Genomic DNA, 19,268 nt, shown 5'->3' with positions numbered 1-19,268 from the left:
CAGAATTCCCTACCGCGTAGCCCTCTATTTTTCTAAGCTCCATTTACCTATCTGACGGTCTTTTTAAAGACCCTATTATACCTGCCTCCACCACTGTCACTGACAGTGCATTCCACACACCCACAACTCAGTGGTGAAAAACCTACCTCTGACATCTCCCATTGTACATACCTCCAAACACCTTAGAACTAAGCCCCCACATGTTAGGCATTTCAGCCCTGGGGAAAAAGCCTCGGGCAAGCCACACGATCAATGCCTGTCATCATCTTATACACCTCTATCAAGTCATCTCAAATATTCCGTTGCTCCAAGGAGAAAAGGCCAAGTTCACTCAATCTAATCTCATAAGGCACGCTCTCCAATCCAGGCAACATCCTTGTAAATCCCCTCTGCACTCTCTCTATAGTATCCACATCCTTCCTGTAGTGAGGTGACCACAACTGAACAGTATCCCAAATGGGCTCTAACCAAGGTCTTATACAACTGTAACATTACCTCATGGCTCTTGAACTCAATCCCACAGTTGATGAAGGCCAACACACCATACGCCTTCATAACAGCACTGTCAACCCACGCAGCAGCTTTGAGTGTCCTATGGACACGGACACCAAGATCTTGCCTCCCTACTGCCAAGAGTCTTATCATTAATATTATATTCTGTCTTCAAATTTGACCTACCAAAATGAGCCACTTCACACTTATCTAGGTTGAACTCCATCTGCCACTTCCCAGCCCAGTTCTGCATCCTATCGATGTCCTGCTGTAATCTCTGACAACCTCCAGACTATCCAGAACACCCCCAACCTTTGTGTCATCAGCAAACTTACTAACCCACCCTTCTACTTCCTCATCCAGGTCATTTATACAAATCACAAAGAGGAGGGGTCCCAGAACAGATCCCTGTGGAACACCACTGGTCACCAACCTCCATGCAGAATACGAACCATTTATGACCACCATTTGCCTTCTGTGGTCAAGCCAGTTCTGGATCCACAAAGCAATGTCTCCTTGGATCCCATGGCTCATTACTTTCTGAAGGAGACTTGCATGGGGAGCCTTATCTAATGCCTTACTGAAATCCATCTACATTACATCCACTGCTCGACCTTCATCAACATGTTTTGCTACATTCTCAAATAATTCAGTCGGGTTTGTAAGGCATGACCTGCCTTTAACAAGCCATGCTGACTATCCCTAATCAGATTATGTCTCTCCAAATGCTCATAAATCTTGTCTGTCAGGATCTTCTCCAACAACTTGCCCACCACTGAAGTCGGACTCAGTCTGGGCTACAATTTCCTGGGTTATCTCTACTCCTTTTCTTGAACAAGGGAATAATGTTTACAACCTTCGACTCCTCTGGTACTTCTCCAGTCCCTATTGATGATGCAAGGATCATTGCCAGAGGCTCAGCAATCTCCTCCCTTGCTTTCCATGGTAGCCTGGGGTGTATCTCATCTGGTCCCAGCAAATTATCTAACTTAATACCTTTCAAAATCTCCAGCACATCCTTTTTCTTAATGTCATTAAGAAAAGTAAGAAATGTCGTTAATGTTTATTAATGAAACTCAAGCGTTTCAGTCTGCTGTAAGTCATACACACAATTGCCAAGGTCCTTTTCCCTGGTGAATACCGAAGCAATGTATTCATTAAGTACCTCCGCCATCTCCTCCAGCTCCATGCACACGTTTCCACTATCGCACCTGATTGATCCTATTCTCACACAGCTCATCCTCTTGCTCTTCACATACTTGTAGAATGCCTTGGGGGTTTTCTTAATCCTGTTCACTAAGGCCTTCTCATGGCCCCTTCTAACTCTCCTAATTTCATCCTTGAGCTCCTTCCTGGCACTCTTGTAATTTTCTAGAGCTCTAAGAGTATCTTGTTTCTTGAACTTTTCATAAGCTTTTCTTTTCTTCTTAAATAGATTTTCCACATCCTTTGTACACCACAGTTCCTTTACCCTACCATCCTTTCCCTGCCTCGATAGAACAAACCTATGCAGAACGCCATGTAAATATCCACTGAACATTTGCCACATTTCTGCTGTGCATTTCCCTGAGAACATCCGCTCCCAGTTTATGTTCCCAAGTTCCTGCCTGATAGCATCATATTTCCCCCTCCCCCAATTAAATCTTTTCCCAAATTGTCTGCTCCTATCTCTCTCCAGCACCATGTTAAAGGAGATAGAGTTCAGGTCACTACCTCCAAAATACTATCCCGCTGAAAGATCTGACACCTGACCAGGTTCACTTCCCAATACCAGATCAAGTACAGCCTCTCCTCAAGTTGGTTTATCTACATATTGCACCAGAAAACCTTCCTGAAAGTACCTAATAAACTCCACCCCATCTAAACCCCTTGCTCTAAGGTGATGCCAAGCAATATTAGGAAAGTTAAAATCATCCATCTCAACAACCCTATTATTATTGCACCATTCCAGAATCTGCCTCCCTATCTGCTCTTTGATGTCTCTGTTACTATTTTTTGGGGGGTGGGGGGTCTATAAAAAGCACCCAGTAGAGTTATTGCCTCCTTCCTTTTTCTGACTTCCACCCACAATGACACGGTAGACCATCCCTCCATGACTTCCTCCTTTTTTGCAGCCGTGATACTATCTGTGATTAGCAGTACCACTCCCCCACCTCTGTTGTCTCCCTCCCTGTCCTTTTTGAAATATCTAAAGCCCAGCACACTCAGCAGCCATTCCTGCCCCTGAGACATCCAAGTCTCTGTAATTGCTACAATGTCATAGTTCCATGTACTGATCCACGCTTCATCTGCTTGCTTTTGATACTCCTTGCATTAAAATAGACACATCACAAACCATTTGGCTAAGTGCTTCTTTCCTCTATCATCTGCCTATCCTTCCTCACAAACTCCCTACAAGCTGTCACTACTTGTGTGCCAACCACCCTATCCTCTGCCTCTTCACTTCTACAAGAAAGAGTCGGATTGGTCCCCACTTGCCTGGGTGAGTACAACTCGCCTTTCCCTAGACGTAGAGAGATGGATCTTGTGAACCAAGGCACCAAGACTGAACGTGAGAGTGTTCTTGGGCTTTGACCATTGCCCACATGACCAACCACAATCCACAATACACCTGAGCTCCATCCAATTGCAGAAGATGTCCTGCAGAACATAGCTCACTGCATAAACGACGTGACCTATTTCTGTTTCTATATCTCATGGTCTGATTGGCACCCCATAAACACAAGAGATTCTGCAGATGCTGAAAATCCAGAACAACACACACAAAATGCCGGAGACACTCAGCAGGTCGGCCAGCTTCTATGGAGAGGAATAAACCGTCGGTGTTTCAGTCCTAGATCCTTTATCAGGTCTGTTTATTCCTCTTTGCAGATGCTGCCCAACCTGCTGAGTTCCTCCAGCATTTTGTTTGTTGTGTGTTAATTGGCTTGCAATTCACCAACATGAATGTTCATACCTCCCAACACTGGCACGCAGAGTCTGAAGTGTACACCATCTACAAAATACATTGTAGTTACTCGCCCAGACAACACCAACATCACCTCTCACACTCACAACCTCTGTCACCTCGCAGAGCAGCAGGAACAGGGGACTCCATGTTGTCCGGGTTTGCACCCGGACCGGAAATGACAATGGATACCTTCCTTCAGCGTTCAAAGTTCAAAGTAAATTTATTATCAAAGTACATATATAAGGCCATAGTTCCATAAGATATCGCAGCAGAATCAAGCCATTTGGCACTTCGAGTCTGCTCCATTTCATGATGGCTGATCCAATTTTCCTCTCAGCCCCAATCTTCTGCTTTCTGCCCTGAGCAATCAAGAATCTATCAATCTCTGCCTTAAGTATACAGAAGGACTTGGCATCCACAGCTGCCTGTGGCAATGAATTCCATAGATTAACCTCTCTCTGGCTAAAGATATTCCTCCTCATCTCCATTCTAAAAGGACACCCCTCCATTCTGAAGCAGTGCCCTCTGGTCTGAGAACCATACACAACTCTGAGACTCATTGTCTTGCAGGCATTCACAGGAAATACAAAGAAACACAGTAGAATCAATGAAAGACTGCACCCAACAGGATGGACAAACAACCAATATGCAAAAGACACCAAATAGTGCAAATATCAAAAACAAACATAATAAAAAAAATAAATAAACAATAAATACCGAGAACATGAGATGGGGAGTCCTTGAAAGTGAGTCCATAGGTTGTGGGAACAGTTCAGTGATGGGGCGAGTGAAGTTATTCCCTCTGGTTCAGGAGCTTGATGCTTGAGGGGTACTAGCTGCTCCTGAACCTGGTGGTGTGGGTCCTGAGACTCCTGTACCCCCTTCCTGATGGCAGCAGTGAGAAAGAGCATGACCTGGATGGTGGATGCTGCTTTCCTGCGGCATTGCTCTGTGTAGATGTGCTCAATGGATTCTTGATGCTGCAAGTCCCTGACCGTAAAAACGGCTGGCATTCCGTGAAATCCTGCAAATCCCTGACCGTAAAAACGGCTGGCATTCCGTGAAATCCTGCAAGTCCCTGACTGTAAAAACGGCTGGCATTCCGTGAAATCCTGCAAGTCCCTGTCCACAAGAACGGCTGGCATTCCGTGAAATCCTGCAAGTCCCTGACCGTAAAAACGGCTGGCATTCGGTGAAATCCTGCAAGTCCCTGTCCACAAGAACGGCTGGCATTCCGTGAAATCCTGCAAGTCCCTGTCCACAAGAGCGGCCGGCATTCCGTGAAATCCTGCAAGTCCCTGTCCACAAGAACGGCTGGCATTCCGTGAAATCCTGCAAGTCCCTGACTGTAAGAACGGCTGGCATTCGGTGATAGTAGGCTGGAGACTGGCACAGACTGAAATAATGCAATAACGGGGCAGCACGGTGCCGTGGCTGTTCACGCATCGCTTTACAGTGCTTGCTGAATGGTAGGAGTGCGATTCCCACACCTGTCTGTAAGTAGTTTATGTGTTCTCCCCGTTACTGGTTGTGTTTCCTCTGGGTGCTCTGGTTTCCTCCCATGCTGCCCCCAGAATATCCTCCCTGATTTGATTTAATGCAAATGATGCATTTCACGACACTTTTCACTGTTTGGCAAAGATTATTTTATTCCACAAATGCTCCAGTCTGTGACTCAGGAGTTACTTATTGAGAGACAGTGTGGAACATTTATGTATGTATCTATCTATTTATTGCAATACAGCCTTCGGCCCTTCGATCTGCGCCACCCAGCAAGTCCCAATTTAACCCTAGCCAAATCACAGGACAATTTACAATTACTAATGAACGTACGCTTTGTCTTTGGACTGTGGGAGGAAACCAGAGCTCTTGGAGGAAACCCACACGGTCACAGGGAGAAGGTACAAACTCCTTACAGATGGTGGTGGGAATTGAACCTGGGTTGCTGGTGCAGTAAAGTGCGGTGCTAATCACTCAGCTACTGTGCCTCCCCGCACCTCCCAAGAGCACAGTTCATCACCAATGTCACGGACAGAGGGAAGGCAGTAAGTAACAGCTTTCTTACTGATGGCCAGACCCATGTACCAAAACTTTCAAATTTAACTCGATGTTAATAGCTGGAGAGAACTTGCACAACCCCATGCTCAGTTCAGGGTGTCCAAATGTATCTGTCACGAGAGCTTTACAGTTGTATTTTAAAACAGGATAGATGAAATGATTGTATTGTGCATTGGCAAATGAGATAAACAATGCCTGCCTCACATCTGGGGTGACATTGGTTAAGCAAGGAAAGGAGAAAGGCCATATCCACCTCCTCCCACAGTGAGGCTCTCCCTTACACTCGGGAGTGGAGTTACTGAGGCACCCCCTCACACTCTGGAGTGGGGTTAATGAGGGACACCTCATCCCACAGTGAGGCTCTCCCTCACACTCGGGAGTGGAGTTACTGAGGCACCCCCTCACACTCTGGAGTGGGGTTAATGAGGGACACCTCCTCCCACAGTGAGGCTCTCCCTCACACTCAGGGAAGCAGCTTAAAACCCACAGCCTGTGGATTGGAAATGATGAGTTACTGCACTGTCAGAGAATTTAATAGGCAATACCTTCAAATTCCTGCAAAGTGGAATATTTATTGTTGTTCTATTTTTATGCACTTCATAGGAAAGGATGTAAGTGGGGAGATACATAGCACCAGAGCATATTCCGTTACACAGGCAGCGTTCAAAAGGGTTGCCAGGTCCACTATTTTCCAGTTGACTGATAATCATTCTCAGATAGGAGAAGGGAGATTCTTGTCATTTCTGATGAGATCATGAAGTGTTCCTTCATCATTCTGGGTCAGTGCCTCCAGTGGGCCCAGATCCCATTCCAGAAATTCGGCTGGGAGTCTCCAGCCCTGTCTGGTGCTCTGGGTGTGGCAGGAATGGAAGTTCAGATGAGATACAAGACCTGGACTGCCTACCAGTCTTCCTGGCTGCCAGAGATATCAAGGTTATTATAAACGCAGGAGATTCTGCAGAGCAACTCTCACACGCGGATGCTGGAGGAACATGGCAGGTTAGTGAGCACCAAGGGAAACGGCGTTTCGGGCCGAGACCCTTCATCAGCACTGGAAAGGAAGGGCGAAGAAGCCAGATGAAGAAGATGAGGGAGGGTGAAGGGGAGCTTGAAGTGAGAAGATAGGAAGTGATAGGCAGAGGAGGTAAATGGCTGAAAGAGGGATCTGATGGGGGAGGAGAGTGGACCATGGGAGAAAGGGATGGAGGAAGGGACCCTGAGGGAAGTGAAAGGCAGGTGTGGAGAAGAAATAAGAAAGGAGACTGATTGGAGAATTGAGGAAGAGGAGAAGGGGTAAAATTTCCAGAGGTTCCAGAGATCAATGTTCATGCCATTAGCTTGAACCCAAACAAAATAAGAAGTGTTGCTCCTCCAACCTGAAGTGGCCTCATTGTGGCAGAAAAGGAGGTCATCTCAGAATGGGAATGGGGAGTGATATAAATAGGCATTCTGATCCGGGCAAAACAACTTCCAAGCCTTTCCCAAACATGCTTTTAAAAAATCAGGTTATTGATCTGTGCATTCTTTGCAGGAAGAGGGAGATCAGCCTAAATAAAACATTGGACCTTGATTGTACTTGGAACTAGTAACAGTTACACTACTCTCTGGCTAAAGAAATTCCTCCTCGTCTCTGTTCCCTCAGGTCCTAGCCTCACCCACTAGAGCACACATCCTCTCCACATCCTCTGTTTAAGTCCTACAATATTCGATCAGCTTCAATGACATCCCCCTCATTCCTCTGAACTCCAGTCAGTACAGGCCCAGAGCCATCAAATGCTCCTCACACATTAACCCTTTTATTCCTGGGATCATTCTCATGAACCTCCTCTGAGCCCTCTCCAATGCCAGCACATCTTTTCTTAGATAAGGGGCCCAAAACTGCTCACAGTACTCTGAGTGCGGTCTGACCAATGGCTTATAAAGCCTCAACTGTTCATCAGGCTCACCCACCCCAGATCCACCCAGTAGTCATAGTCATAGTCACAGTCACAGTCACAGTCACAGTCACAGTCACAGTCATAGTCACAGTCACAGTCACAGTCACAGTCACAGTCACAGTCACAGTCACAGTCATAGTCACAGTCACAGTCTTAGTCACAGTCACAGTCACAGTCACAGTCTTAGTCATTGTCATAGTCATAGTCATAGTCATAGTCACAGTCACAGTCACAGTCATAGTCATAGTCATAGTCTTAGTCATTGTCATAGTCATAGTCATAGTCACAGTCACAGTCACAGTCACAGTCACAGTCATAGTCATAGTCACAGTCATAGTCATAGTCATAGTCATAGTCTTAGTCATAGTCATAGTCATAGTCATACTGTATTGATCCCGGGGCAAAATGGTTTTCGTTACAGTTGCACCATAAATAATAAATAGTAATAGAACCATAAATAGTTAAATAGTAATATGTAAATTATGAAATAAGTCCAGGACCAGCCTATCAGCTCAGGGTGTCTGACCCTCCAAGGGAGGAGTTGTAAAGTTCGATGGCCACAGGCAGGAATGACTTCCTATGACGCTCTGTGTTGCATCTCGGTGGAATGAGTCTCTGGCTGAATGTACTCCTGTGCCCAACCAGTACATTATGTAGTGGATGGGAGACATTGACCAAGATGGCATGCAACTTAGACAGCATCCTCTTTTCAGACACCACCGTCAGAGAGTCCAGTTCCATCCCCACAACATCACTGGCCTTACGAATGAGTTTGTTGATTCTGTTGGTGTCTGCTACCCTCAGCCTGCTGCCCCAGCACACAACAGCAAACACGATAGCACGCCACCACAGACTTGTAGAACATCCTCAGCATCGTCCGACAGATGCTCTCTTCCGGAATCTCCTTCCAGGGGCATAATTTTACAGTGAATGGAGGAAAATACAGGGTTAAGAGGTAAGTTTTTTCACAGATACTGGTGGGTGTGTGAACATCCTGTAAGGGGTGGTGGTAGAGGCAGGCACATTGGGGGCATTTAACAAACTCGTAGATAGGCATGTAGATGACAGAAAAATGGAGGACTCTGTGGGGGGGGAAGGGTCAGACTGATCTTGGAGTAGGTTAAAAGGTTGGCAGAGCATCATGGGCTGAAGGGCTTGTGATGTGCTGTAGTGTTCTACACTCAGTAGCCACAGGTGCCTTCTGTACCTATTAAATCATGTCTGCATATGTTTATGCATTTAATTGCTGCCACATGATTGGCTGATTAGATATTTGCATTAACGAGCAGATGTACAGGTGTACCTAATAAAGTGGCCACTGAGTGTGTGTCACCATTCAGTCCTTTCATTTCTCACTAATTCTAATGTCAGTATCTTTGAGCTCTTTATTCAAGGATCAAAGATCAACTTTATTACCCATATATAGATTTACATGCATCAGGAGATGTGCAGTGGTGCAATATCCACAAAACAACACCATTCTCTGTAAACTCAAGAGATTGCTGTGTGTGAAAATCCCAGGAGATCAGCTGTTTCTGAGATACTCAAACCACCCCATCTGGCGCCAACAATCATTCCAGGGTCAAAGTCACTTAGATCACATTTCTTCCCCATTCTGATGTTTGATCTGAACAACAGGACCTCTTGACCATGCCTGCATGCTTTTATGGATTGAGTTGTCTGATTAGATACTAGCATTAACGAGCAGATGTACAGGTGTACCTAATAAAATGGCCACTGAGTGCGTGCACTATTTAACCTCTAAAAAGCACTTGACAGGCACATGGATGCAAAAGGTTTAGAGGGGGATGGGCCAAATGCAACTCGACTCCTCAACTTCTTTTCTCCAGTCCTGCTGAAAGATCTCGACCTGAAACAGCGACTGTATTGTCTTCCCATCGATGCTGCCTGGCCTGCTGAGTTCCTCCAGCATTCTCTGTGTGTTGGTTGGATTTCCAGCATCCGTGGATTTTCCCTTCTTAGATAGGGGTCTTGGTTGTTATGAATTAATTGGGCTTGAAAGGCCTGTTTCTGTATTGTATGACGATAGCAAATTACTGCACTTGTCTTTCAGAGACCACATTCACAGAGGGAACTTCCCACAAACACTATTGAATGGAGGGGTGTCTGCACAGGATCGGAAAAAGCCGCAGAAAGTTGTAAACTTTGCCAGGTCCATCATGGATACTAGCCACCCCAACGTCGGGGACATCTTCAAAAGGCGATGCCTCAAAAAGGCAGCATCCATCGTTACCCCGGACATGCCCTCTTCTCATTGCTGCCATCAAGGAGGAGGTACAGGAGCCTGAAGACACACACTCAACATTTTCAGAATAGTTTCCTCCTCTCAGCCATCAGGTTTATGAATGGACAATGAACCCATGTACATGACCTCACTACTTCATTTGCTTCCTTTTTGCACTACGTAACTATGTATTTCTTAGTGTAAGTTATACATTTTTTATTCACTATTGCAACATAATGCTGCGGCAAAACATCAAATTTCATGACAAATTAAACCTGATTCTCATGTTGAACGCCTTGTGGACAACTGGGGCTGCTGACAGTTCCACTGTTTGTACCTGTACCTGTTCACCTGCACACATGACCTACTCCCACCCACGTGGGAACAACCCCTTCACGTCCAATCGTGTCAATGGATTCAGTCTGTTCCAAAGCCACGCCACACTCTGCCCCAGACAGAGCTCAGGCAGGCAAGTGGTAGAACTACAAGAGCACTGTCTCAGGAAAGCAGCACGCATCATCACCACCCATATCGTGCTCTCTCCTCGCTGCTGCCATTGGGAAGGTGGTACAGGAGTCTCAGGACCCACACCTCCAGGTTCAGGAACAGTAATTACCCGTCAACCATCAGGCTCCTGAACCAGAGAGGATAATTTCACTCACCCCGTCACTGAACTGTTCCCACAATCTATGGAATCACTTTCAAGGACTCTTCATCTGATGTTCTTAATATTTATTTATTTATTATTGTTGTTGTTGTTTCCATTCCGTATCTGCTCTGTTTGTTGTCTTTTACACAGCAGTTGCTTGTCCATCCTGTTGGGTGTGGTCTTTCATTGATTCTATTACGGTTCTTGGATTTACTGTGTATGCCCGCAAGAAAACGAATCTTGGGTTGTATACGGTGACGTACAGCATATGTACTTTGATGATAAATTTACTCTGAATTTAACTTTCTTTTAATTTAGATTTTACTTAGGTACAGCTTGGAATAGACCCTTTAGGCCCAACCACCCCCAATTTAACCCTAGCTTAATCACCAGACAATTTACAATGACCAATGAACCTACTACTGTAACCGGTGCATCTTTGGACTGTGGGTGAAAGCTGGAGCCCCCAGAGGAAACTCTACATTCCATGGGGAGGACATACAGGCTCCTTATAGCGGACACCAGGACTGAACTCTGAGCTCCGATGCCCCGAGCTGTAATCGCATCGCACTAACCACTACACTGTTGTGAAAACTCTGCCTCGGTTCCCTGCACCCGGACACCTCTACTTCTCATTGCCTCTCCCTCTACTAAGCACAGAACAATACAGCACTGGACAGGCCATGCACGAGCTTCGGGGCTGGCCCTTGGAGAATTATGACTGGAGAGAGGGTAATGGCTCAGTTTTGGAAAATAAAGGCAACTTCAGGACACTTTAAAGCATTTTAGAGTCAATGGAGTCAGTCTTGGTGTAGTTGGTGATGTTGGATGTGGGGGGGGTGACAATTGTGCACAGTAAGATCTCACAAACACAAACTACGAAATTAAAATATACATGACCTTTGGTATTGCAGAGATAGGCTGAAAGTTCAGAAGCAGGGATATTACGTTGAACCTCAGAAACACACAGGTTCTACTATAACTCGAGAAGTTTGGTCATTGGATCATAAGACTAAGGAGCAGGATTAGGCCATCTGGCACATTGAGTCTTCCTGCCATTTCATCATGGCTGATTTATTAACCTTCTCAACCTCACTTGCACGCCTTCTCCCTGTAACCTTCGACACCCAGAGTAATCCAGAATCTGTCAACCTCTGCTTTAATATACATGGATTCACCACTTACTTCCTCCTCATCTCTGTTCTAAATGGGCGTCCCTCAATTCTGAGGCTGTGCCCTCTGGTTCTAGATTCCCCTACTATAGGAAACATCCTCTCTATCTAGGGCTTTCAACATTCAACAGGCTTCAATGAGATCCCCCTCCCATTCTTCTAAACTCCAGTGAGTACAGACCCAGAGCCATTAAACACTCTTCATATGTTAACCCTTTCATTCCTGGAATCATCCTTGTGAACCTCCTCTAGACCCGCTCCAATGCCAGCACAGCCTTCATTAGCTATGGGGGGTGCCAGTATATGCACTGTAAGATATCACAATCATGAACTACTAACGAACCTGTTTGCTTTTTACTCAGAGTTGTTGTAGTGGGATAAGATTTGTTCCTACATTTTCGCATGGCATAGGACCAGAGGGAGAGATAGGACTGTGCCAATACCAACTCTGCGTGACTTCCCTGGAGAGACTCTGTTCTCTTTGGGTTCCGGGGTGTCCACCAGATGAGGAGCAAAAGAAGAAATTTGCCAGGACCCACAGCATTCCCAACCAGCAGATAGGAAGCAGAACGATGGGCAGAGTGGCCTGTGGCGAGCAGGTGACTCAGGTGTATTGAATCTCCCCCATAGGGAGAGAGCTCAGCTTAGTGCCTCCTCCAGGAGAGAATTCCCATGGTGCTGCTGCCGGATTCTGGAGTGGGGCTGATTCCAGAGCCGATGGAATCCAGGCATTAATGGTTCCACAACCCCCTCAGCCACAGCTGAGCTAAGGAGGACTAGAACATAAGAGCAAGGGTGTAATGCTGAGACTTTGTAAGGCATTGGCCAGACCACATGGAGTACTGTCAGCAATTCTGAGCCCCTTATCTGAGAATGGATATGTTGGTATTAGAGAGAATCCAGAGCAGATTCACCAGAGTGATCCCAGGAATGAAAGGGTTAACATATGAGGAGTGTTTGATGGCTCAGGGTCTTCACTTGCTGGAGTTTAGAAGAATGAGGGAAGATTACACTGAAACCTATTGAATATTGAAAAGCCTGGACAGAGTGGATGTGGAGAGCATGTTTCCTACAGTGGATGAGTCTTGGACCAAAGGGCACAGCCTCAGAACAGAAGGATGGCCCTTTGGAACAGAGATGAGGAGGAATTACTTTAGCCTGAAGGTGGTGAATCTGTGGAACTCATTGCCATAGGCAGCTGTGGAAGCCAAATTATTAGGTATATTTAAATCGGAGGTTGATGGTTTCTTGATTAGTAAGGGTGTCAAAGGTTATGGGGAGAAGACTGGAGAGTGGTGTTGAGAGAGATAACAAATCAGCCCCAATCGGCCAAATGGCCCAACTCTGCTCCTGTGACTTATGGCTACTCCAGGTGTTGGCCATGTGACTTATGGCCATGCCATGTGTTGGCCATGTGACTTATGGCCACTCCAGGTGTTGGCCATGTGACTTATGGCCACTCCATGTGTTGGCCATGTGACTTATGGCCACTCCAGGTGTCGGCCATGTGACTTATGGCCATGCCATGTGTTGGCCATGTGACTTATGGCCATGCCATGTGTTGGCCTGGCGTACTAAACCAGCAGCAGAACAGGTTCCAGTCCTCACGAAAGATCCTGACTGATAACCTCAGCTGTCCATTCTCCCTCCCCCCATCCCCACAGGTGCTACCTGACCACTGAGTCCCCAGTGGACTCCAGTCTTTAGTGCCCCTGGTGCCAACCTTGCAGGAAGTGGACATCACACCACCCAGGCTGACAAAGGCAAGACTGAGCTCGGTCAGCCAGCTCCGCTACCCCCAGCCTTTCTCAGGGGGTGGGGGGGATGAGACAGAGATAGTGGACATATACCCAAATGTCAGGGTAACAACTTGTACCTCTCACACCTTCTTCCTTCTTTCACAGAGTAACATGGACTGTTTGCCCACTCCTGTCAGAGAGGAGACCACGTAGCATCCATGTCAGGACCACCAGACTCAAAATGCAGTGACTCTCCCCAAGCAGTAAGGCTGATCAATGTCTCCACCAGGAACCCACTTTCTCATTTTCCTTCAAATGCCTTATGTACCAGCTGTTATTGATTGTAAAAGCAATCTATGTATATAAGCTATCTTATGTATTTGTACCCGGTGTAACTTTGACATTATTGTGAACTTTATTTTATTGGGATTTTTTGTGTTGTATTAGATCCGGGGTAACAATGGTTTTGTTCTGCTTTATACTAGTGTACTGGAAATGGCATTAAACAATCTTGAATCTTGAACATTAAACGATCTTGAACCAGGGTCAGCCAGCAGCTCAGGCAACCGGTCAATGTTTCAGGTCGAGAACTGGAGTCAGTATTCTGACACAAGATCACCGTCCCGACCCGGTTTCTCTCCCCACGGACGTTGCCCGACCGGAGGGGTATCTCCAGTCCTTTGAAGTCCTTTTGTTCGACATTCTGCTCCGTGGATCAATTCCCGCCATCAGCAATCCAGATCAACTCTCCCTTCCCCGCCTAGCCCTCGTATCGCGGTTCCTGGCGCACACCATACCCCAGCGCCTCCCCCGCGATAAATACCCCGCCGCAGCCGGCCCAACCTTCCAACATGCCTCGGCGCTCGGCGCTCGGCACTCTCGGAGCCGCAGTGATGGAGGGCCGTGGGAACTGCTAGTGTTTTTTAAAGAAATAGATCTGGCTCAGGCATGTGTTGCCGGTGAGATTTCCCACGACAGGACGGGCTTCTGCCCCGCCGACAGACCACAGGACATCAACCCGCAGGACCGAGCAGACTGCCCGCGACCCGAACCCGCCGACAACACTCAATGTCAAATTGGTTCCTTAGGCTGTTTAGAAGCATCCTTGCTCGGTACTGGTGCAGCATGGACCGGCGGAGATTTGTCTCCGGAGGCAAGCACCCTCTCCGGGCCGTGCTTCACCCTCCCCCCCCCCCGGGTCATTCCACCGCACCGGGGCAAAGTTGTCCGGACACCCCGACTGCACCCTACGCCGGCTGCCCTCTGTTTCTCCCGCTGTTACCCAGAGCAGGAGGCCCGGGCAACGGGCACACCTCGCAATACACCGCAGTTCTATTTCCCACAGAATCAGATTACAGTTAGACCATCAGTACAAGCTGATTTGCGTCTGTCTCCCTGTCGGTCTGTTCCCCAACTACATAACTGGGTTGAGCACGCAGGCTGCAACACACACATACACTCACTGACAGACACAGACATTCACACTATTCACACATATCCTCTCACACACACATAGATCTTCACCCACACGGGCTCACACTCCTACAGACATGCACACCCTCACAGACACAGTCATACAGACACACAGACCCGCTCTCTGTTCGCATACACACACTCGTACAGATATACACACCCACAGACCCGCTCTCTTTCTTCACACACACACACACACACACACACAGCCCCACAAGGACCCTCACCTTCCCAGATGACCGTCACTTACCCCGGTTGCTCGGCCGTTCTCGGGACGCTGTAACTCCAACATAACACCGCGGAGCCGGGGAGCGGGGCTGGGGAAAGGGCGCCTCCCCGGGACTGCTGAACTGCGGGAGGCTTCCTCTACCGAGCGGCGCGACTCACTGGTCCGGCCGCCGCCGCCGCCGCCGCCACCGCGCGTTCTCTGCTCCGTTCAGACGGAGAGGCTCCTTCCACGGGCACTCGGTGCCCGCGTCCCCGCCGGCGGTCGCCTCACGCTCATCCCCACAGCCCGTGGCATTGCCAGACGGTGGCCGAGCTACCGGTCTCTCGCCGCTCCTGCGCGCACTGGGTAACGCGAGGGATCCGCAGTAAAGGGACGAGTAACACGCTCCAACTCAGTCCGCGCAGTTTGCCTCCTCTGCTCCGGAGGGAGGGGTGTTTAAATATATATTTTCCCAGTTCACACCCTCCTGCGGTAACGCTGTTCCCCTCTGCCCGTCCGTGGCAGGGGGTGGGCGGGGGGAATCCCACACGAATACCCTCTCCGGCAGAGCTCAGCCCACACGACCGTGTCGCGGCTCCGGCGCTGCCCGCCCGCCAAGGCGAGGCTGGAGACAGAGATGCACACCGGTCACCCCGCTAGCGTCGGTGCCGGGAGCCGGTCCAACTGACGGCCCGCCCCTTACCCCACTCGCCTTCTCTGGGGGATCAGCTGGCGTCCGGGTGCCTGCCCATTTCCCGACCAGTCCACGTCTGCCCCAAACCCCGTAGGAGACCTTTCGTCCTTTACTGTTTCTCCAGTATCACCCTGGTGCGGGGCTTGAGGATCTCATTCTTGGTTAGTAAGCGCGTCAGAGATTACGGGGAGAAGGTAGGAGAATGGGGTTGAGAGGGATAATAAATCAGCCCGATGGAATGGCTGAGCAGACTCGACGGGCCAAATGGCCTAATTCTGCTCCGTGTCTTATGGGCGAACCCTTCCCAAAAGGTTGCCAAGCTGTTTTATGCCACTGACACCTACCATTAACCGAAGGGGCCGCGGTCAGACCCCGGCTGGTCTACATCAATGCCGAGAAACGCCCCAGGAGAGGGGAGGGGACAGGGAGGTGGGAGGCCTTCAGTCTTTCCACACTTGTAGGTCAGGAAATGACCCAAGATCAAAGCAGCAGAGCCAACTCAGTGTGAGTGATAATTTTAATACTAGACCACAAAGTAACAAGCCACGAGGGGCCACAGAACAAGAGCGAAGAGAAACTAACCACGACAGGCAACAAGGTAAACTTTAGGCAGGGAGAGCGAAGGCTCGGAGTTGAGGCTAGCTGGTTCAATGAGAGAACAAGGACTGTGGATGAGAATGTGGGTTAAATAGGCTGCAGGCAATGTGTCTGGAATCAGCAGTAGGTGAATCCTGTTGGCTGGGTGGAGACTGGGAGGTGCCTGCATGTGTGGGCTGGGCAGTGTCAGCAGGAGCAACCCTAACACATGTCCAACCCAGAACGGAACTGTGAGATGGGCAGAAGGGCGAACAGAGAAGACTCATTCACTGATTGGTTTGACCAGATGCTGGAAGTCCAGTGGCCAAAGGACCAGGGTCTCAAAGTGGACAGGGGTTGGTCTGGTATCAATGGCATCCGGGATAGAGTTGGTCAGTCATCATCGATTCTGACCAGCTGCATCATTGTCTGGTATGGGGGGTGGGGTGGGGTACTGCACAGGATTGAAAGAAGCAACAGATAATTATAAAATTACTCAGCCCTATCTTGGATACTAGACTCTGCAGTATCCAGGACATCTTCTAGGAGCAGCGCCTCAGAAAGGCGGCACCCATTATTAAGGACCTCCATTAGCCAGGACATGCCCTCTTCTCACTGTTACCATCGGGTTGGAGGTACAGAAGCCTGAAGGCACACACTCAGTAATTCAGGAACAGCTTCTTCTCCTCTGCCATCCGATTCCTGAATGGACATTGAATCTTTGGACACTACCTCACTCTTCTTTGTATATGATTTCTGTTTTTGCACTAATTTTGATTTAACTTTTTAGTATACACATATATACGTTCTGTAATTTATTCATTTATTTTTAACTTTCTGTATTATCATGTATTACATTGAACTGCTACTACTAAGTTAACAAATTTCATGACACATGGCGGTGATATTAAAACTAATTCTGATTACAGTGGCACCAAATCCTGGTCATTATTGCAACTGTCTCCACATGTCCATGGACATCTTGTCATTGGACCAAGGCCTGGCTCTGGGAACTCCAACCTGCGAACCAGTGTACTGCAGTCAAACAGTGTGGAAGACACCGTCCCTGAACCCAAGCGATGCCTCTGATGCAGCCCAGCACATCTCAGGCCATCTTACAGACGCAGGTAACGTTTGAAGTAGAAGTCAGTGCAGGAGGCACGCCGGCCAAGATCTGACAGCTGGCACCTTCAGCAAGGCACAGGAGAGTGCAGATGCCACTCTGTGGAGGGAGATGGACATTTGACTTTTCCGGTCAAGACTATCACATGCTGAAGACTCACAATCTGTCCATTTCTCTCCCCAGGCGCTGCCTGAGCTGTGAGTTCCACCTGAAGTCTGGTTTCTGCCTTCTTTCAGATGTCAGATTCAGAATCTGATTTACTTATTTATCACATCTACTGCAAAACGTCCAGTGAAATGCATCATTTGTGTTAACGACTCACATCTCGAGGATGCGCTGGGGGCAGCTCACAAGTGTCACCATAGATTCTGGTGCTGACACAGCATGTCCACAGTGTTCAACAGAACAACACAAACAACAACAAAACAGACTGTCCCATACAACCCACACACACACTCACACACACAGAAACACACACACACACTCACACACGCACACATACACACAGAAACACACACACACACTCACACACGCACACATACACACACTCCAACACAGACACACACACACACACACATACACACACTCACACACACACTCACACACGCACACATACACACACTCCAACACAGACACACACACACACACATACACACACTCACACACACTCACACACGCACACATACACACACAGACACACACTCCAACACAGACACTCACACACTTACACACAGACACACACACCAACACACACACTCACACACGCACACATACACACAGACACACACACACACACACACACACACACATACACACACTCACACACACAGACACACACTCCAACACAGACACACACACACTTACACACACACACACACTCACACACACACACAGACACACAGAAACACACACACACACACACACTTACACACACACACACTCACACACACTCACACACATACACACACACATACACACACTCACACACACAGACACACAGAAACACACACACTTACACACACACACACACTTACACACACACACATACACACACTCCAACACAGACACACACACACTTACACACACACACACACACACACACACACACAGACACACAGAAACACACACACACACTCACACACATACACACACACATACACACACTCACACACACAGACACACACACACTTACACACACACACATACACACACTCACACACACAGACACACAGAAACACACACACACACACACACACACACACGCACACATACACACTCCAACACAGACACAGACACACACTTACACACACACACACACATACACACACTCACACACACAGACACACAGAAACACACACACACACACACACACACACACACACACGCACACATACACACTCCAACACAGACACAGACACACACTTACACACACACACACACATACACACTTACACACGCACACATACACACAGACACACTCACACACGCACACATACACACACACACACACACACACAGACACACACTTACACACGCACACATCCACACTTCAACACAGACACAGACACAAACACACAGACACAGACACACAGAAACACACACACACACACACACGCTCACTTACACACACACACACACACACACACACACTTTAGCAGAGACCTCCAGGCCTCCAACCGATGATCCTTAGCCCCAGACCCTTCGAGTTGCCGACACTGGGCTCCAGGCTCCAGATCAGATGCAGCAGGTGGAAGGTGGAGTTCCCAGTCAAATGGGTGTTGAATACTTTATATTTTTCATTTAGAGACACTAAGGTGGAACAGGCTTTTCCGGCCCTTCGAGCTGCGCCGTCCAGACCCTAACCTAATCACGGGACAATTTACAATGACACATTAACCTTCTAACTGCTATGTCTTTGGACTGTGGGAGGAAACTGGAGCACCTGGAGGAAA

General features: G+C 48.0%; 1 protein-coding gene across 1 annotated transcript in view; it reads right to left on the bottom strand.

Annotated features, from left to right (window-relative positions):
• The window catches only part of LOC134358613 (leucine-rich repeat and immunoglobulin-like domain-containing nogo receptor-interacting protein 1), a 452,689-nt gene extending 437,079 nt beyond the window's left edge, over positions 1–15,610 (bottom strand). Inside the window, exon 1 of the mRNA XM_063071052.1 lies at positions 14,966–15,610. The gene's annotated coding sequence lies outside the window, so the exon portion shown is untranslated. The remainder of the gene's footprint in view (positions 1–14,965) is intronic.
• Positions 15,611–19,268: the final 3,658 nt, after the last annotated feature.

This window comes from Mobula hypostoma, chromosome 18, assembly GCF_963921235.1.
Source record: "Mobula hypostoma chromosome 18, sMobHyp1.1, whole genome shotgun sequence".
NCBI classification, from domain to species: domain Eukaryota; kingdom Metazoa; phylum Chordata; class Chondrichthyes; order Myliobatiformes; family Myliobatidae; genus Mobula; species Mobula hypostoma.
Note: the sequence above shows the minus strand (reverse complement) of the source record. Positions and strands in the feature narration are given on the sequence as shown.